We start from the raw sequence: 22,483 nt of genomic DNA, 5'->3' as shown, positions 1-22,483 counted from the left end.
TCAGATTATATCACAGACTGACACTGCTGTACAATTATTTGAATACGTTATTTCTATTATAGTGGAGTTAAACCTGTCCACATTCATCAGACAGTCTCTTCTCATTTAAATGGACAGTTTTTGGTCAGATTAAGCAGCAAATTGGACTCAGTTTCATGCCAGCTGATAAAAGTCTGACTACACAAAACACTCCCATGGCAATTCGTAACTATTTTACAATCTGGTGAAATGATGGAGTAACAAAGTTCATCGATCGTGAAGAAGGAGGCAGGAACCGGCAAACATTTAAACATAAAACTTTAATAAATAAATAAACACAAACAAAAGTAAAAGTGCCAGCCACTCACGGACGACTGCCACATAAAACATCAACATAAAGTCCAGGCCTGTCCTCTCTCGTCCTTCACTGTCGTCACTCCTCCTTTTATTCTTCCGGAGCTCCTCCGTGGGACTCGAGACGAGTGTCTCTCATTATCATGTGCTCCACCTGCTCCACTCGTCACAGATGGATAATTTGTACAGTTTTGTACAATCTTCTTACGCCCCACTGATGGTTAGGTTTAGTGATGGATCATTCACATCATACAAATTTGGCACCTAATATGAGATCAGGTTGGACTGCATGAAACTAGTACAAAAATCGCATAGAAAGCATAATTAAAATACAATTGAGTTCATAAGATAGCAACATGTTTGTCCCTGAATTGTTTTGATACATCAGCAGTCAGCAGATGTTTCTTGTGTTGTGTAGATGGTGATGTGATTCTGGAGAGTTCTGTTGATCCTGTGATTGAGGGAGATACTCCGACTCTACACTGTTTACATCGATCTACAAACTCCCCGATCCTCGGAGCTGATTTCTATAAAGACGGATCACTCGTCCAGAATCAGACGACAGGAGAGATGAACATCACGACTGTCTCAAAGTCACACGAGGGTTTTAACGAGTGATTTCCATGTACCTTGTAATATTATCATACAGTGTGTCACTAACGAACGAAACTTATCATGCTTTCCTGGTCTCAGCAGCTTCATCTTCTCTTCTACCGGTCACTGGTATTGGTTGTGGGATTGAGTGTTTGTCTGTTGTTCTTCCTCTCCACTGCTGCTGATGTGGAGATACAAAGAAGAACAAAGGTGTGGAGCAGTTCAGAACATGATTAACACAACTGAACAGCAACAATAAAGTTTCTGAGTAAAGGCTCACGAGAAGAATATCAGACTAAAGAGTCACTGCAGACACTCTTGAGTGATCATAATGCTCTTTGTTTCTGTTATAGATCAGCAGCGTAACATTAACCAGACATCAGTCCCAAATCAATCTGCACAATCTCAACCGGAAAACTCTCCTCTACAATCTGGTCAGCCCCAATAACTACTTATTTAAAGAGATGGGACACAAACAAAAAATAATTATTAATGTCTTTCCATATCTGTATGACTTTCTGTCATCTGTGAAACACACAAAGAAAGATATTTTCATTATTTTGAACTATCACTTTAGGCTTCATATGATCCTTTTTTTTTTCTTCAAGACTGCTTTTCTTTTTATCTTTTATTCTCAAATGTCTGTTTGCTGTCCAGCAGATTCTGATCACATTTATGACGACGTGACTGAAGTCAATAAGAGAGACAAAGGTTGAGTCTTTAAACTTATTTATACATGTATAAATTCAAAATCAACAAATATTGTTCAATCACGTTGGCTTTGAATTGTTTTAGATGATCCAGAGCCCTTGGCAGATGTCACATATTCTGAGAGTCACTGTTCAGAAAAAGAAAAAGATGGACAAAGGTTAAAAAAAAAACTCTCTTATCTTCACCTGTACAATATAATCAGTCTTTAACCACATTATTTTATTTCTAATTCAACAAATTAAAAAAAAATGCATATTTATTTCAAAATAATATCATTATTATTTTTCCAGGTAATACTAAGGCAGAGTCAAATAATGTGACATACTCAGAAGTCGGAAAAAGAGGAAAGAAATGCAAAAGTAAAGGTGAGATTCATTTTTTTCCTGAAGTACAATATTTCCAGAATGTTCTGAATAATCTGATTGATCTTCTGTTTTTGTAGATATTAATCCTGCAGGACCCAGCGCATTTGACTTAACGCGAAAGATCAATATACAGGACAAGAAGAAAACCAAAGGCAAAGGTAACTGCATCTAAACACAACTGTCTGAATGATTCGTCACATTTCACTAAGGTATATTGATTTTATAATATCAGGAAAATAAACCCTTTATAGCCATAAACAGCACTAATAAAAAACCAATTCATGCAACTTTTCTCATAAAAATGTACATCAGTCACGTTCTGTATGTTGTTGTAGAGAGTCAGATAACATCATGTTGTTTTTCATGATAGGTGCTGGACTTTCTGATATTCTGATAAAAAAAAAAAATAATATAATAATAATAATAATAGGGACAAACACAGAAGTAAATAAAGTGTTCCTCTAAAATGTCAACAGCAGGTTACAGATCATGTGAAAAAAAAAAGTGTGTAATATTAAACATTTTAACAGAACTTGGTTAAAAAATAAATAAATAAAAGGTTCTTAATCATAATTCTTTTGGCTGGACATTATATTAACATTTTTAATCAATATACACTTCTGTTTCTTTGTGGCTTGAGAGCTTCCACTTCTTCATGTGATCATGGATTATCATTTATTACTGTTGCAGATGTATAGCATTCTGTTCATTTTGTTGCCTCTCTGTTGTTCTCTATCAGAAGGAAGAGCAAGTGAGTCTGGTGACACTTTGTACTCTGAACTGAATCATTGTGATAGAGGTGAGAGAGAAACACTATTACAGCCAAACCACTAACATTACAAAATAGCCATCATGCACTGGTTCTGCTACAGATCAGAATGACTCCTAAAGTCAATATTATACTTGTTGAAGAAATGTAAAAATCTTATATTGTATCATTATTTTATTATTATTGATCATTTGTAAATTTTTCAGAATGCTGATGCTGCTGGAGTTGGTGAGTCACACCTCATGCCTCTAGCTTTTTGGAAAAAGGGTCACAAGAAGATTGTTACATGTAAGAATTATGTTAGCTGTACAATGATTTTACAATAACTGACAACAAGCTCATAATATTCTTGACGTGCCTGCAGATTGTGGCATGAATTGGTTCTTATACATTTTAAACTTTCTTTAAGTCATTTGGTTCAGTTATTTGTGATGACTATAAAATGTCAAATGAATGAGCTCATCATTCACATCACCTGCATAAAGCATCATCTTTTATCTGTTTAAAGGTCCCTGAGTGCAGAGAAGACACCAGACGGCTAAAAAGAGGTCTTCACAGCAGACACAGTAACGCTTGCATTGCTTAAAGAAATGAATCTGAGTGAACTGCTTATGCACATGCTTGACTGAAATACTTTAGAGGCAGGCACTGTATTGATCTGTACACATTATGTAGGCAAACAGATATACAGTATCTATAATGTATGGCTAAATAATTTTTCATTTGGTGCACTTTTTGTTTAACAGCTTTTAAGTGAAACTGCCCTTCAAGCTATTACATTATTACATGATTCGACTGGAGCTGTACAGCAATTAAACAGTAATTGGGCACTTTGTCTGATAGTTAAATATAACATGTTCTGTCTTATTAAATAATGCCTGTGTTTTTTGCTAAGACTGTGAGGCTAAAATGATTGTTCTTACATATACAGTATATTCTATAAAACTGCTTTTTACATAAGTATATTTTTTCTCCATTTCATATATGCGTTTTTTTTTTTTTTTTTTTTTTTTGGCTACAGTTAATGAAGTCATAGATCTATATTTGCTAAAATAAACACAAAGAGCCAGACATTTAATATGTTTCCTTTGCATGATTTTTTTCTCACAGTTATGATCATTTAACCACAGGTAAAGGTAATTCCGGGTTAGTAGCACTAAACAAATCTCAGCATTTTGTGTTGAATGCTGAAAAAGTTGGATCAAGACCTTTCTTACCCGACAGTCATGAAGGAATCTGTTCACATGTGTGATATTGATTAACTTCTGCTGTCAGTCTTAGTCAACTTGCAGCCTCTGGAGGGGGAATCGTTGCAGTGGATTCCTGAAGTGTGATCAGTGACTGACGAGGTGTATCTTGATGACATTGTTTCACGGGCAGGGATGATCAAGCCGGTCATCTAGTTACTATAAAAAGTGGAATAGAAGTTAGAAGTGAGGAGAGGGACGCTTTCTAAGAAGATCTTTGAAACTGAAATTCTTAAAATGAGATGCATGATAAAACAACTAAACCAGAAGATTAAGAACATCATCAGCGGTGTTACTGTGTAGTCCAGCCACATAATTGGAAATATTTATAATGCTGAGAATTATCTTGATTATTTAACTATTTGCAAATAATTTCTTAAAATCTGCATGTTCACTCCTGGATCGAACAATACAAACACACTCATACATTTTTTGTACATATTGTATACATTGCTTTTTTCTTGTGTTGCTTGTATAATACACTTTGGATTGGCATTTATTTTTGCATTCTGTGTTTGTTTTATTTTGTGTGTGTATTCAATCAAAAACTATTTTAGGGAGGGAAGCGAAAATTTACTTTATTGGTGTAGCCTCCTCTCTACTTAGGTTGTGTTTTTACAACTGATGAACCTAAGTATTTTAATGTGCGATCAGATAATCGTGGTTGCAGGAGTCATCAGTGTCCTGATCTTTTAGTGGATCCTGACCCTCACGAGTGCCCTCGAGTCCATGTTGCCTGCGGATTCACTCCAGGGGGAAAAGTGAGCAGAATGGGACATAAAACATAAATAATCTAGGATTAGATTGCTCAAGACAAATTACACATGCTGTGATGCAAACCCAATTAGGAAAACTATAGAAATTCTGTTGAAAGTATTTATATTATTAAAATATATAAACATAAAGTTCAGGAACCTGAACAAAGGACTAAAAGCAAAACACAAATATAATAAAAACAAGTAGTTTTTAAGTTTGTTGTTTATAGGCCTAACTTTATACTGAGAGAGATTAAAAGGACAGAAGAAAAAAAAAGATATTTTTTCTTAGTCTGAAGAACATTTTAATAGCCTAAAGAACCTTTTTTTTTTTTTTTTTTTTTGCAATAAGATTCAGTGGATGTTAAAGGATTAGTTCACTTCCAGAATAAAAAAAAAATCCTGATCATTTACTCATGATGTTCATGTCTTCAGTCGCAAAGAAACTAAGGTTTCTGAGGAAAACATTCCAGGTAGAGCCCTGCATTTCAGCCCGAGCCCTACGGGGCCCGACTTATTTATATAGGGCCGGGCTACACGAGACTAGATCCTGACTGATGATGCACCTGACTCCACAAAACAAAGATGGAGAGCCTTGCTTTTACATCAAGCTGGGACAGACGTGGAGGATATTTTCTCCACACTCGCAGACACAGGAGGGCCAACAGACTACACGCAGACAGTAACAGCACTGAACGCAGACTATGTGCCTCAGGTAAAGTAGAAAATGGCACATGCTTAAGGCAAGCAGCAAAGGACTGTGATTTTTGAGCTGATAAAGAAAATCAAATAAGGAATGCTGTTTTGAGTCGATGCAGAACTGAATACGTACGCAGAAAATTGCTGGAGGAAGGAACGGAACAGGTTGCTCAAACACACTTCAGAATGAAGCGCAGTGTAAGTGTTGAACTGCAGATGGCGGTGCACATCTCTCCACAGACTGAGGTAGAAAAGAGACTGTGAGTCTTGTGTTCAAGGAGAGAGAGGAGAGATTAGGAAAGACAAATACAGTGTAGTAAAGGAAGAGCTGATTCAGACAAAACTTGTACAGATCTTGGACAGACAGGACATCTGGCAAAGATTATAAATGTCCGCACATGGAAAATCATGCAGAAAGTGCATGGAAGGAGATCATTTCATCATGCCAAATCAGACCAAAAAAAAAAAAAAAAAAACTGTATGTACACTCATCAAGTGAACCCCTGCCAGAGGAGAGGAGTCACTGCTCGGAAAAGACACAGCAGTTAAATTACGAGCTCTGAGGATTGGAGCTAAAGTCGCAGCAGTGAGTGATATGAAGTATATGATAAGACAGCAATACCCCAAATTGTTTTGTGGAGTAGGTAAACTAAACGCAAAACAAATTAGCCTGCATATAGACAGCACGGTGATGCCAGCTGCACAGCCCCTTAGGCGCATTGCGTCCCCATAAGGATGTGTTTGGAGGTTTCCAATTCCCACAATGGATGAACTGTTGAATGGGTCAGTCGTGTTCAGCTAACTAGACCTGCAATGGGGGTACCATCAGCTGGAATTGACCCCAGAATCAAGAGACATCACAACCTTTGCAGTCTATAATGGCATATAAAAGGCTGGTGTTTGAGTTTGTCAGCCGTGACGGTACCAGCATGAAACCAAGAAAGCCACTGATCTGGCTGGTTTCCGAGGGAAGGTGAGAACATACCAGGGCCCGACATCATCATCCATACCCTGACAAACAGACTCAAAAGAAGTGTGCATGCAATTACTAAATAGACTGGATACTTATAGAAGCGACTCTGAATGCAGAGAAGTGGCAGTTTAACACATAGACAAACTACTGTTTGCTGACGTGCTGTTGTCAGAGAAAGGCATAGGCCCTATAGCGGCAGAGAGGGTGAGAGCAGTTGGCCAAATTTAAAGAGCCTGAAAAATGCTTCCAGAGGTGAGAACTTCTCTTTTAGCTGGCTATAGTAGCTATTTTATACCTCAGCTTGTGAGTATCTAAGAACCTCTAAGCTTTTTTTTTTTTTTTTTCAGACAAAAAAAAACAAAAAAAAAAAAAAAATAATGAAATAAAAAAAAATTAATTTCAGGACTGAGCAAAAGAAAGCTTTCAAAATTCTCAAAGATAAGTTGGCTGAAGCCACAACACTATTTTATTTGACAAGGACGCGCATTAACAAAGTCATCACAGATGCTGGACCAAAGGGCATCGGAGCAGTATTAGTGCAGGACCAAGAGGGAGTGAATGGATCTTGTCTGCTGTGTGAGCAGGAATGGGCTAGGGGGAGTGTGAAGAACAGAGGCGGGCTCACTAACAGAGCGTGAAAAGCTTGCACTGGTGTGGGCATGTGAACAACCCAGCTACCTGACCACCCAAAGAAGTTGAGGCGATATCTGCAAGTGATGTGGAATTACAGGGGCGGGAAAGACGCTGCCATTCACAAGGGGTCATTCAGATGACTGCCCTGCATACAAAGATGGCCCAGGTGAGCTATTATTATATACATCATTGGCTAAAAAAATCTCAGAGGAACAATAATTGTTTTTGCCACAGTCACTTTGAAGAGCGGCATTACAATTAGTTCATGCTGACGGTCATCTTGGTGTAGTAGGAACAAAGCAACACCTGAGAACAAAAAGTTTGGTGAGAAACCAGAATGGAAAGGGCCACAGAAAGATTTGTGAGGACATGTCCACGGTTGATAGCTGATGTCCCTGAACCAGTGTCGCCCACAGTGATGCGGAAGGGCCATGGCAAAAACTTAGCCACATACTTGCTTGGACCTTTTGCCTGACAGACATTCTATTCACAATTAGATGGATTGGCTATTATAGCAGATACTATGAATATATGCAATTCTCAACATACTCTGTCTGCAGTGTGCATGTGAACATATTTTTTTTATGCACCCATGTTAATGTGGTTAGAGGTCACACTGCAAGCTGTTGCTGTCTGGCACAGTAATTTCACAAAGGAGCGGTGCGTTGACGCACTTGAGTCTATTTTTGCTGTGCTGCACGCGCTAAATCAAAGTGACAGCGCATTGTTCGCGAGAAAAAAATGAACATGGATTGACACGGAAATGTAGTAATTTCACAATAAATTGATATAACTTCTTGGCTAGGTTTAAAACAAGGAAAAGTGCACTTTTTGATCAACAAGGCAACATAGTCAATGCACTTGTGGAGGTAGAAAAACAAAGTTCTTTAAGACCCGCTGGATTGCTTGTAAAGATTTAAATAAAAAAGAAAAGCTGCTGTTTCGAGTTAATTCAACTTAATACTAAACCCAAACCTAATCTAATCCTACCCCTAACCCCATTCCTCGGATCATATAATTTGGTGGGTCACAGAACTCAGCACTACAACAGAATGAATCAGCAATGAATGAATGGTTTACAAACTTACTCATTAAGACAGTCCCTTGCTGCCAGCTACTGGCATAACAATGTAACCTGCAAATAAAGCACTGAAAAATCACTTACACAGTTTTTCAAATTCATTTAAAAATTATTAAATACAATAAATAAATAAATAATTGCAGTTTGGTCTATTTTTGTTTTCCCATTAGACAAACGTGACATGCACATGATTATTATTGTTATTGTTTATTATTTATTTATTTATGGACTACTTAAAACAATTAAACACATACCAGGATGGTTTTTTCACAACGTTTCTAAAATGTTTTAATTTGATTACATAATTTATATATATATATATATATATATATATATATATATATATATATATATATATATATATATATATATATATATATAGTTTTTAAAACGTTGCCTACGACAAAATTATCTAACTGCAACCACAATCTTGTGAAAAGTTGTAAAAAAAAAAAAAAATGTGTTTGCTTTTTATATTTTGTGAATAAACACATTGATTAAATTTGTGTGTAGTATAAATTATTAGGCCACAAATATTAATGTAGTCTTATAAAATGGACAACTAGAAGTCAGCATATTCAGATGAACAGAAATATTGTAACCGGTAACATAATAATCTATGACGATGTATAAAGAAAAAATAAAAGACACCACTTAATCAATCTCTTATTTTATACAGGTATAATATTGTTTTATAGTAGGGTGATTTTGCTTTCAAAGTTAACACAGTAAAGAAAACAGCATGTAAACTGTCGGTTTGGACATGGTAGCTACGTTTCTAAAACGTTGAAGGAGGCATGGTGATAAAACGTGATAGAAACGTTATAAATAGTCTACGGTTCTGCAACCTTGTGTAAAAAAGTATATATAACATGAATAAATAAAACAACATCTCGTATTAAATATGTCGGATAAAAACATTATCACAACCTCTTCACAACGTGAATAAAATGTTTTTACAGTGGGATATTTATCTTCGATATCCAACATCCTTCAAACTTCGCAAGTCTCGCAAGCGCGACTCTCTCCTTCTTATTATTCTTCATCTTATTCTTCTAATGCTTCATCGCCAACCACATGAAGAAATAACGATGCTTTCATTTTCTCACTTAGTAATGATTTCAATCAGTTGCAGATAAATACAACATAAATTATTGTTTAAAACGTCTCCAATTCTCAGCAACTTTATGGGAGAGTTAAAGTTTCGGGGAAGACTGTAGTCCTTCCATCTCCTCCGTGTTTTCTCGTCACACATGTATGCAATCTGCACATTTTTCTTCTCCACTCTACATTAGGAGTCACCTCATGTATTCACTGATCTGTCTGTTTTGTGTAAGGCTCTGGCAGCGTGAACGAACAAAACAATGCAGTGTGAGAAAAAGACATTCTTTGTGAAACATTCTTTTAAGTAGAAAAACAGTTTTAACAACTTGCATGCACTAAAAGACTAAATATCTTAGAATGGAACAGTTTTTTGTTTGTTTGTTTTTTCTACATGTATTTCTATGTAGAGTTTTGTCTCCTCCCTCATCTCTTCTTGAATTGTGAAACACAGGGAGTGTCTGAATCAAAACACACAGCAAATTTAAAACAATCTTTTAAAGTGCAATTACTCTCACAATCTCACAGCATCTCATAATATTCTACAATATCTTTTATATTCTACACTAACTTTTTAATACATTTTTCAGTTTTTAATACAGTGTTCAGCTAAAGATAAAATAATGGTTGTGCTGTGTGTAGGAGGGTCTATAAATCCACAGTCTATGGCAAGCCATTTTAACATTTAATCTATAAACCACACTAGTATATAATTTAACATTACTAGTACTTAATTTTTGGATACTAGTATCTTTTCCATTAAGTACTACTACTTATTCATTAACTACTACTTCTTATTCTTTAGGTACTAGTGTCTTTTGTAAAGTTACTAGTACTTATTTATTCATGCTGGTACTTAATCATTAGATAATAATAATAATAATAATAATAATAATAATAATAATAATAATAATAATAATAATAATAATAATAATTCTTTACATTTATACAGAGCTCTTCTGGGCACTCAAAGCGCTTTACATAGAAGCGGGTAATCTCCTCAACCAACACCAGTGTGCAGCATCCATGTACATCCATGTTTAATGCTTCTCTTAGCTATGTGAAAATAAATGTATAATTGGAACAGTTCATTGTTGGAGCTAAGCTAAATCAGAGAGAGAGAGAGAGCTGCAGAGCGTGTGCAGAGGAACAGTATTAAGAACTGCTGCTTTTGAAAATTGATTTTGAAACTTGTGAATCCATTAGAATGGTTAGAAGACAGAATCATGATTCATATATGAATAGATTTTTATGCACACTTCTAGTTTTCTCTTCCTCTTCTCTAAAGCAGTGCAGCATGCTTGCCTCCTTTGCTGCCTTTTCCCGGGTGCAGGGTTTATCTGGGTTTGTTACGTCACGACTCAGAGTTAATGCAAGTGCACGCACAATAATAATGCTTGCAGACTTGAAACATTCATATTTAATATATTTCAAATCAGCAACAAAATCTGAGGTGAACTGTCACATGAATGTTTTCTATGACGCTCAAATAGTGTTAAAAAGCATATTTTAGGTTGATCTAGCTAGCACACATGTGCAGTCTCAAGCGCGTGTCATTTTTCTATGGCAACCAGTGAAGGACACAACGACTTCGACCGCCAAAGCGCGCTTTACATTTTATCCCATTTTTATAATAATATAAATGAACCGTTTAATCTTAAAGTTTTAGTGGTCAGATTCAGACTCGACGCAGAGCACAGAGATGATAGCAAATAAATAACGTCAGCGGCCATGGCACTGAACGAGCAATCGTTATCATAGTTCAAAAGGGCAAACAGTTGAAGTTATTATGCGAGTTAACTCGAGTCAGAATGCACATGTGCACAGTTGCATTTGTCATCCGTCACCGTGACATCAAGTGGACTTTTGAAGCTGAAATAACGAGTGGATTAAGCTTGGACTTGGAATAACGAGAGGAATAACATGGATAACTTTCTTGTCGGAGGATTTTAATGCATCACAGGCAGTCAGGTACAAGGAAGAGAGACTACGGCTCCTTAAATTAGGTAAGACAAAAAGTTGTATTTTTCGCAACAGGTTTATTGACTTGTAACAGCAATTTAAGGTGGAATATGTGACAATCGGGTCCAGTCGGGTCTGTGTCTTCCCGGTGGGTTCGGGTCCAGCTTTCAAATAGTAGACGGGTCCGGGTCGGTTCGGTGTAGTACATTACGGGTCTCTTTCGGGCACAAATTTTTGGACCCGTGAAGACCTCTAGTCCCAATACCAGCCATTTTGTAGGCATTAAACTGCCAGAATTTTAAAATACGATATCTCCGTTTGCATTGAACTTTCAGCTTCGTAACTTTGCAGATATTGTTTATCCTCAAACAGCAACATTACACACTAACTAACATTAAAAAAGTTAAATCGCAATCAACCACCCCTTTAAGCACATGGCACACAGGAAGCAAAGACAAAAGCCATGTGCTCACACAAAACAAAAACACAAGCATATGGCTTTTGTCTTTGTTTCCTGTGTGCCATGTGCTCTCATGTTAATTGTCTAACCCCACCCATGTTGTTACCTGATTATTGGTTGATTTGCCCCACGAGTGTTTTCCTCGTTACCCTCCCATTTGCTCCCTATTTATTCTCTTTATGTTTGCAGTCCTGTGCCAGTTCATCATTGAATGTTCTTGTGTCAACCCTCGTCCTGTCCTGTCCTTCCACCATTGGGTTGTTTGTTTTATTTTGTTATTAATAAGGCCCATTCTCCTGCACCATTGTGTCCTTACTCCATATTTCACCCCATCCCTGACAGAACATGCATTTCTCTATCACTTTTCATTCTCTCTGCACCTCTTATTGAAACTGAATTGTCCACATTTTGGCCCCAAAATCACTGCATTGCATTAAACAATATATCAAACAACCTTATAGTAGTGCTCAACCCTGTCAGACTTTCAAAATCCTTCACCACTTGAATTAAGATGATCAAATTTGAACACATCCACCACGAAATCAGACTTTAGTTCTGCCTTTTACTTTGAGATTGATCTGAAGTTCAGTGCAGATTTAAAATCATGAGAAATTATTTACTGATTTCAATTGCATACTGTTGCATACTGTTTTTAAAACCAAGTCTTTGCATAACTACAGGAAACACTGCATCTAACAATGGTTTGGGGAAAAAAATGTTAATTAAAAAATAATATACTCATATATTGAGGCTGAAAACACAGCTAGCTTCAGTAGGCCTATGAAACTGCATGTCTGCGCCATTAATTTCCACGAGGGAAAAATTCAGACTGGGAAATCTCACACTCATACACCAACAACAAATTCTGAAATGGACAACCCTATTTTTTGTATGGACCTGACATAAAAATAAATAAATAAATAAATAAATAAATAAAATTGTTTAAATCCTTAGGTTGGGGACATACTAAAAAAAAAAGTTTTCTCCTGAACTGCACCTTCACTTCCATTTTTCTTTTCAGTCTCTTTATTTTGCCCTGATATCTCTCTCATGACTTTAATCAAGTCAAGACAAGTCTGCTTTATTGTCAGTTCTTCCACATGTCCAGTACATACATACAGAGAATTGAAACTGCGTTACTCTCAGACCCATGGTGCATACTGAGGTTTTTGTTTTTGTTTTGTTTTTTTTAAGGAAGGTGCCACTGTCAGGGGTCAAAAGATAATTACATTATCATTAGGGTTGCCAATTTACTTTAGAAATGGAAAATAAGGGCTAATTGTGATTCTTTCTATTTTATTCTTTAAGAAAATAGTGTTTATTCTTGTCGAAAATAAGTGTTCTTTAAGAAAATAAGGGACAGAATAAGGGACGATCCAAATACTTGTAATGTACCAAAAATGTAGGCCTATATCTGCCTGCAGTTAAAAAGTTATCAGAAATAATCATATTTGTTTTGCTTCACCCATTTATGTAGAATTAATCAAAATAATAATAGTAATGTCATACAAAAAATGCCATTGGCCAGAGTAAATTTGACCATTATAGAATTGTGTCTTTACAAGGGTATTAATTTAGGAGGTGAAAATACTGTGAAATTACAAATGGCATGGGATTTTAAAGCAGAACAATTGAAGGTCTTTGAAACATCAGTCAATAAATCATTTTTTTAAACAATGGCACTTAAAGTTTTGAACTAAAATATTATTTCAACCATATAGCCTGTGAATAAATAAAATGCATACTTTTCAATGAAAGAACACTTAAAGAGTGTAGGTTGCTTCTGGTGTTTGGATTTGTACTTCAATATAATGAGCTCCAAGTTTAAGAATATCCTACAGTAGGTTTTTATTTTTTATTTTTTTAACTCTCTATTTAACAGCATTAACTTAAAATGAAATACGTCTTTCTTCAGGTAGACTGAATGTTTTCCTGCCTTGCTAAATGTTGGGCTCATGATCAATAAGTTGTATTCACCTCAAACTGATTTTGTAAAATCAAACCGCTGACGGTGAACCTGCAGTTGACGGAGGATTCCGCTTGGTCTTAAAGCCTTCCTCAATTTGTTATTATTATGGTCTGGTGAAAATAATGATATGTGCTGCGATAAAATAATGAATAAAAAGAGTACGGCTGCTGTGAGTGCAGGCAGCATATTTCATCCCAGTAGTATGAAAACACACCATTCCTTGCAGCCAAAAAACAGACTGAATTCAGTTCAGCTGGAGGGGGTTGGGGGTAGTTCTGTATAGCTTGTGGGGGTTGAAATAAAGGTGTTAATCTCTTGCTCTTCATGTGCACAGTGTCTTGTGACTGGAGTAATGATGCTAAAAATGTAGCTTTGAAATCACAATAATTTATATTTTAAAATAAATTCAAATAGAAAACAGTTATTTTAAATACTAAAAATATTTCAAAAGTTTACTGTTGTGCTGTACTTTGGATCAAATAAATGCAGGCTTGGTGAACAGAAGAAACTTCTTTAAAAAACATTAACACTTTTACTATTCAAAAACTTTTAGTGTATAGGCAACTTTATTTTTTCTCTAATTTCTAGCTTTTAATTAGCTTAGAAATCTATAACTGCTGGACAATAATCAGTAATAATGAAATTGTAATCACATAATAAGGCAGAATAGTTTCTATACTGTAATTAATGCTATGTAAATTAGCACTGCATTGTTCATATACTTTATTTATTACTTGGGGATGACTTGCAAAACAAAAATAAACCATATATTGTCGCAGTCGTATTTTTTTAATTTCTTCCTGCTTCTAAACATTATTTTTCTGTGAAAACATCTGTTTTCATACAGCAATAGCTGGAGCTTTTGTTCATTTCCTGGTATGACTTTCTACGCTCCGGCTTCGAGTGTGAATGAAACACACACTGCAGTGTTAAGTGCTCCGTGATGTTAATCTCGCCTTATTCTGGGTCCGAATACAATATCAGGTCATGTGCAGACTATCCTGTCTCTTTGATCTTTGAGTTTAAATCTATATTTATTCACACCAGCTCTTGAAAACCTCTATGCGAACACACTTGCCCAAAAAGACAAATTTGTGTGATGTTAAAAGTGGGGGGACACGTCCCCCGAGTAATCTACGCCCCTGATCCTGAGTGTTCATCCTGAAGCAAGGGTTCTCAAAGTGCAGCACTGGAGGACTGTGACACATCGTCATGCTTTGATTACTGCAGAGGGAAAAAAAATATATAAATAATATGACTATATATTTGTAATAAATTGCTGTTAATATATAAGCTTTATGATTTCACTAATTAAATATACTTTTTGAGTACTACAGTTATCAAAAAAAAAAAAAAAACATGAACAGGAGTTCCAGCATCTAAGAGTATACGAAGCATATGCTTTAATGCTTAAAATTATGAAGGGGTCCTTTGGGGAGAAAAAAAAAAAAAAAAAAATCCCATGCTAGGGGTCCCTGGCCCCAAAATGTTTGAAAACCGCTGTCCTAAACAACCAGCGCATAAGGGTTCAGATCTTGTGCTCAACTAATTAATGTTGTTAATTCAATACGGTGTTAGTTGAAGGAGTCTGACAACAGAACCTAGAAGATAGATGAACGTTTTCCATTTTCTCTGAAGATTATTACCATAATGATCTCTAAAATAAATGCTTTATTGAAACCTCTGACTGAAAACAGCTCCACCTACCGACCAGAACAAGAACTGTTCAATAATGTTTTAATAACTTTCTCATTTCAAAATCCAGTTGAATTGACAAAACAAATTAATAATATTTTATTACAACTTTTAGCATAACATAGTAAATTTTAATCACAATCGTGTCACTATCAACTACATGAAGTCATATATTTAGAGTTTATTTTCTTCTGTTCACAGCTTTACCCAGAACTACACTGACTGTGACTCCAGACAGTCCTGTATTCACTGGAGAGAGAGTGAGTCTTACAGAGACTGGACATGAAGAAAACATGAAACCTTTCTTTGTTTGTTTGTCAAAATGTTCAATAAACTATCATATAAAAAAGTGATTTATCCAAGTATAATCTCATAATTTTAGGCATAACAGTTAAATGTGCTACCCTTCACCAAAAAAAAATTTATAATAATTTAACTTGTTCTATCATGACCGCAAATGTACATGATCTGGAGAAAATATATAGAAAACATCACATTATGAATTAACAGTTATAGAAATGTAATGTCATTATGAAACCTATAACCTAAACTATAACATGAATATCTTTATTATTTCTGTCTCAAAGTCACGAGAGTTTCTTCTACTATAAAACAGAACTGGATTGTGCAGAAAGAAAACAGTATTCAGAATAAACTGAACATGAAGACTGGAGTAAATAGACTGTGGAATAGGCTTCTTGGGCGCAGACTTCGCTGCTTCAGACATTATATTATTTTCAATAAATAAAGATTGAATAAATGTCACTAGAACACACGGGTTTTTTAGCACTGATCTATGCTAATTTAAAAGGGAAAACGAAGGTCTGTGATTGCGTGTCTCCATTGACCAACCCACAGAATGATTTCATTGGCCACATTAGAGCCAATCAGAGGCTTTAAAATATTAATCCCGCCCATCACCTCATGCTCTACATCTATCATCAGATCCTGTTCCTGTGATTGATTTCCCGCATTTATTTTCGTAACGAGATAATGAGTGAAATATTGTGAACAAGTTTTGGTTATCTAAATATGATACAATAACTATTCTATTTTATTTTAGCGTTTAATGAGAATAAGAAAAATACCTAGTTCCACCGATCTCTCTCTCAATTAAAGAGCAGCGCTTATTCCTCAAAACGTTGGATAATTTCATTACGTTTGAGCAATATGACCACCAACACTAGAAACTTTATATAAATAAGCAATTTAAAAATCATATTAAACTCAAATATTACGAATAAAATAACTATTCTATATTAAACTACATTATTCAGAAACGTGTTCTTTGTGTGAACTCGTGGGTGTCTCTTAAAAGAGGTTGTTTTCTCCAGGAGTGTCTTAACCTCCGAATCCGTACAGAGCGCGTCCCTGTCGTTTCAGAGCATAAACAACATCATGGCGGTGACGCTCTTTCTTTTAGCGGGTTCAGTGTAGCTCACAGCATCGAGAATAACGTTCTCCAGAAACACCTTCAACACACCGCGCGTCTCCTCGTAGATCAACCCGGAAATACGCGCCGTGACGAGCAAGACGACGAATAGCGGGTTTAGTGATTCCCCGGATATTATCACCAGGAACCTTCCGGTGACGCTCAGCGCCTCCTTTTCAGAGTCCTTTACCGCACTTTCCTCTTCCTGACATACTTATGATTAATTTCACAAACACACATAAAACAAATTGAGGAGAACGGGTGTTTATAGTTCGCTAACGGACCTAGGTGACACCACGATCATGGGCGGTTCTACTAAACGTCAATCGTAAAATAAAATCCGAGTCCAGCTACAAGACATTCTGTTAAAAGAGTAAACTGTGCATTGGTCATCAGTGGATTATTGTAGAATAATATATGGCTCAGCATCAGCTTCATTACTAACTAAGATAGAGGAGATTCAGAACCAAGCCCTTGAATATGTTCTGATCTTTTAGATCCTCTCCTGTGACAGCTTAGCTTTTCTTTTCAGAAAGCTTTACAGTGAGTGAAGAAATCCAACCAACAACAGTTATAATCTGTTCAGATTCATATTCTGCATTTACAAGTATACTGAGTGGAAGATCAGAATCTAGACAAGATATATTAATAGAAGTACTGCAAAGTCTGCACCGAATATGACAACTGAGAATTATAGCAGAATATTTATGGGTGACTGCTCGTGTTGGAAGGAAATCCACACACATATCGACACACACACAAACACACACACACACACACACACACACACACACACACACACACACACACACACACACTTGAGTTAATCAGAAATTAAAGGTTTAATTAAAGTAGCTCTCAGAAAGACGTGGCAAGAGAGATGAGATAAAGAAAACAAAGGACAACATTTGTATATTATACACTAGTCAACATTTGAAGAGGATCAAAACCTTTCATCAAAGTTGTCCTAAAACCTAAAAGCAAAATGTGTTTTTGTCTTAGTACAACTTTGAACTTTTTTGATCTACTTCAAATGTTGACTACTGTATATAAACAAGCTGGCCATGTAAGAACTGCTTATGGTAATAGAAAGGATGATACAGTTATATCCCGATTGAGAACTGGACACTCTTCTCTTAAATCACTCCAGATGACAGGAAAACATGAATCCGGTCAATGTCATCATTGTGGACTTCCAGAAACCGTAGAGCATGTGCTGATTCACTGTAGGGCGTATGAAAGGGAAAGACTCCAGTTAAAAGAGGAAATAAAATCTGTCTGCATTAATTCTGTGACATTACAGTTCTCATAAAGGTTACAAAGCTCTTATAAATTTCCTGAAAACAACAAAGTTATATAACAAAAAACAGCCATATGTCATAAAAAAACAATTTTTTTTTTATAATTCCCCTTGATATAATCACCTCACACTCCATCCCAGTAGGTGGCGGAATATGCACCATAACCTGGTTTGCCAACCGTCATAAAACATAAAAAAAGAAATCTGAGTCCAGTTCTGTCTTCCAAAGCTGATTGTAGAAACAAACAAAATATAACACTTAAGTATGTCTGAGAATCACCATTTAATTTATTCAGTTAACAGCAGTCAACAACCATTGAGCCATGATTTGTTTCACCAGTTATATACACTTGATGTCTTGTATGTTTTCGAATCAATGTCAGTGATTTATAACATTGTCCACCAATCATGTCAGAGCCAGCGCAGCACTGATGAGGGACGGCTGAGGTAATAATGAAAGGGGGGATGACATAGTGATAACACTCTTGCCTTTTCTAGTGCAGCTCAACCAGGTCTTGTCCCATTTGTTGACATTAGTGATATCACAAATCCCGGAAAATATGCGTTGTAGTCCAAATGAGTCATTTGTTCGTCCATTGTAGTTTTTGAAAAGTGATTTCTGTTAAGTGGACTTTGAACTTTGTAACTTTACAAATCTTTTTTATTTTCAAACAGCACCTTTACAGACTAACTAAAGTTGAAAAAGTGAAAAAGCATAATAGAACCCCTTTAACTTCTGTCAAACTACAATTGTGATAAAACTCTATGTAAAGTGTAATAAACAACACTTCTAAATTAAAATTTGATTAAAGGAAATCATCTTTCATAGACACATTGAGGTGACTTGAAAGAGCCTTTGGGGTTTGTACGGCTGAAACAGCTGTAGATTTAAGCGTACTCTCCGCGGCTGCTGCGCGTCAGCTGAATGTCTTTGGGCATGATGGTGACTCTCTTGGCGTGGATGGCACACAAGTTGGTGTCTTCAAACAGACCGACCAAACAAGCCTCGCTAGCCTCCTGCAGCTCCATGACAGCTGAACTCTGGAGTGATTTCTCTCACCAGACGATGGAAGGGCAGTTTGCGAATCAGCAGTTCAGTGGATTTCTGATAAAGGTGAATCTCTCTCAAAGCTACGGTCCCGGGTCTGTAACGATGAGGCTTCTTAACACCACCGGTAGCTGGAGTGCAATGATATTACACAGTGCCTGAAAATAGGCTTATTGGAAGTCTGGGGCTTTCCTAAATTTAAGAAGTTATTTACAATGATTTTTAAGAAGATTCTTTTCAAGAATTTGAATTCTTCTTAAGTTTTGTCTGAAGGACAATCTTAAAGGAATACTCCACCCCAAAATGAAAATTTTGTCGTAAATCACTTACCCCCATGTCATTCCAAATCCGTAAAAGCTTTGTTCGTCTTCAGAACACAATTTACGATATTTTGGATGAAAACCGGGAGGCCTGTGACTGTCCCATAGACTGCCAAATAAATAACAGTGTCAAGGTCCATAAAAAGTATGAAAGTCATCATCAGAATACTTCATCCAAACAAAAATAATGACTTTATTCAATAATTCCTTTGTCAACGGTCTCCTCTGTGTCACTCCATATCACTGTACAGCGCATCCTTGTGGTGCGGATGATACAGAAGAGCATACGGTGATATGGAGAGACACAGAGGAGACTGTTGACAAAGGAATTGTTGAATAAAGTTATTTTTGTTTTCTTCGCATACAAAAAGTGTTCCTGTCACTTAATATAACCCAGATTGCACGTCTGATGGCAGATGGAGTATTCTGATGACGACTTTCATACCTTTTATGGACCTTGACCTTGGGGTAAGTGATTAATGACAAAATTTTCATTTTGGGGTGGAGTATCCCTTTAAGAAAAAAATACATTTTTAAGAATAATTTTTGGGAACTTTTTTTAAGTTAAAAAATAAGAAGAAAATGGCAGTTTTTGCAATTTCTGCTTAAGAATTTTTTGTCCCAGACTCTTAACGGCGATATTAAAGCGGGAGTTGTTCTTCTCCACATCGTAGCCAACAGCAGCAAGCGCTTTCTTCAGAGCGGCGAGGGACACACTGCTCCTCTCCTTAGATGTGGACACAGCCTTGACGACGAGCTCGCCGAGCCTTACTGAGAGATTATGATTCTGAAGTTCTGTTGTTTGTTTACACAGGCAAAAAAAATAAAAATAAATAAAATTACACCTCTTTTTCAGTGTTGACACAAATAAGGCAATATGATTTTATTTCATTTGTATTTACCATAGATCTGTATAAACTTGAAGAAAGCAACATTATCTGTAGTCAGAGGTCATAAACACTATTATAGATAAAAGATGACCAACATTACTTTCTCTGATAATGGTTTTGGTTTAATCATATGGTTTCACATGGACACTTAGCTGGAGTAATATTACAGTAAACAGAGGTAAGGCCCACCCATATTAAGGCTGGTCCAACAACATCCAGTTGACCTTCATGGAAATTCCCTTTTGGGCTCATCTGGCTGCAGAATCATGTCTGATCTTCTAGCAAGTGTTTTAGCACTCAAAGTGAGATAAATATGCAATCATTATGTGTCTCAATTATTATAATTAGTTTATGTTTGCAGAGACTTGATAAACATAAAAAAATGGTAACATCTCTAATATAATCGTATCATCAATGTTCAGTAGCACTCAAAGTGAGTTCTGCAGACGCTTCTCTCAGTGTTGTGGTTTGGTAGGAGGTATACCTTGTAGTGGAAGTCACAGCATTCTGTGGGTTGTTTCTATTGTGGTTCTCATTTTCTCATGAGCCATATGTAGTAAAAAAATTAAATTGAAAAATGAGTTACAATACGCCTCACATTTTCATGTGTTGCATTGGCTTCTTTAGCTCATCACTGAAGACACATTGTTATTGGTGCGTTGCTGACTTTAGAAGCTGCTTGAAGTGAGAAAATGACAGAAGTGTTAAAAGAGGCCTAATAAAGGTTGAGCTGATGGTTGTGGTTTGACTTCTGCTCTGTTTCTGCTCTATAGTTTTAACCAGAGAGGGGAAGATAGTTATTCTTATTCTGCATATGTAGTTTCATAAACCTCAAAATACTACCACAAGAGCACAAGATTCACAGCAGCATGCGCATGTCATTTTCATTTACTTCCCTTCTTAGAAAACCTGTTCAATGTCACATTAAAGAGTCTCTGTTTTCTTACATTTGAATTGGGTTCAATTCATATTGCTTTATTAGCATGACATACTTAGGTACATATTGCCAAAGCACTGTACATAACAGAATAAAAACAAACAAAACAATATATACATATATTCTTCTTCTAGTTCTTGTTCTCCATATTGAGAGTTAAACAAGCGCAGTATCTGAGGTGATCATGTTTTGATGGATTTTGATGACGCTGCTCCAGTCTTTGAAGTTGTGGCAAGTGTTTATGACCAGAAATACTTATGTTGAGGATGTATTTTTATCTCTGTGAGGTATCTGCGTGATACAATTATACTGTTTGGATTGGGCCTCATAAAACTGGTCAGGCTCCTAATAACTGTTTTTATTCTTCGTTTAAGGTTGCTTTGTTTTGACGTGTAAGGACTGCTCTCGAAAATGTATAGACCCCTTAAAAGTTTGTAAACATTGCAACGTCTCCCGGGTGGGCGGGGCTCAGCTGGAGGCAAAAAGAGAGGCACGGACGCAATGTTGACAAGCGTAAACTAGCACGTTTTAGGAGGGATTTATTAAACATGGAAGCAGAAGAAGGTTCGGAACTGTCCGAATATGTACAGTCACTGACTCTTCGGGGACCGTGACCCAAAAAAAAATAATAATAAAAAAAAGTGGGAGTTAGCATACATTTATCAATTAATTCAGTTGATCACTCAGTTCACTGACCAAACTGGTTATCTGACCAAAATATAATGACGAGTGGACACATTACAGTAGCCTAATTTATTTCTTTATTTATTTTTAGCTAAGCCTGGTGTAGTTCTTGTATATTCTTCTCATTGGAAACATTTTAACCAGGTTTTGGATATTTCCTAGACAACATATGAATTACTTTCGGGTGGTTTGGGGAATTTTGTCAAGGCTTATTGTCTAATGTAACCTATCGCTGGGCTAACTATGATTAGTAATGTGGATTATTTTAAGAGACCATTCAAAGGATGGCACACACATCTATCGCTGTATGTTTGTTTACACATTTAAGCTAGCTAGTGCGCTGAAGGTTGGCGACTTTTCACCTATAAAACATAAACTTGCTGATTTGTACTAGATAAAACCAACACACCAGTACATATGCATAGATTATTTTACCTAATATGAAGTGTTCACTGCAAACATGAGCATTATTTATGATCGTCTCTGTCTAGTCTGTACGCCGTATTGCATTCAACCACAATTGTC

General features: G+C 36.2%; 1 protein-coding gene and 2 long non-coding RNA genes across 4 annotated transcripts in view; 2 read left to right on the top strand and 1 right to left on the bottom strand.

Moving 5' to 3' along the window:
- The window catches only part of LOC109078437 (leukocyte immunoglobulin-like receptor subfamily B member 3), a 351,195-nt gene that overhangs the window by 254,840 nt on the left and 73,872 nt on the right, over positions 1 to 22,483 (top strand). The gene's annotated exons all lie outside the window — the stretch shown is intronic.
- On the top strand, positions 1,125 to 2,158 carry LOC122145730. 2 transcript variants are annotated; one of them, XR_006160539.1, is made up of 6 exons: positions 1,125 to 1,137; positions 1,281 to 1,361; positions 1,588 to 1,638; positions 1,723 to 1,795; positions 1,929 to 2,003; positions 2,081 to 2,158. It is a non-coding gene; the product is annotated as an uncharacterized LOC122145730 (long non-coding RNA). The 2 variants fall into 2 exon arrangements; XR_006160540.1 differs by having other exon boundaries at positions 1,585 to 1,638.
- LOC122145727 lies at positions 16,331 to 17,009 on the bottom strand. Its single transcript, XR_006160536.1, has 2 exons — positions 16,436 to 17,009; positions 16,331 to 16,391 (listed from the first exon to the last, which is right to left on the bottom strand). It is a non-coding gene; the product is annotated as an uncharacterized LOC122145727 (long non-coding RNA).

This window comes from Cyprinus carpio, chromosome A7 (assembly GCF_018340385.1).
Source record: "Cyprinus carpio isolate SPL01 chromosome A7, ASM1834038v1, whole genome shotgun sequence".
Taxonomy (NCBI): domain Eukaryota; kingdom Metazoa; phylum Chordata; class Actinopteri; order Cypriniformes; family Cyprinidae; genus Cyprinus; species Cyprinus carpio.
This window is presented reverse-complemented; position numbering and strand designations above follow the sequence as displayed.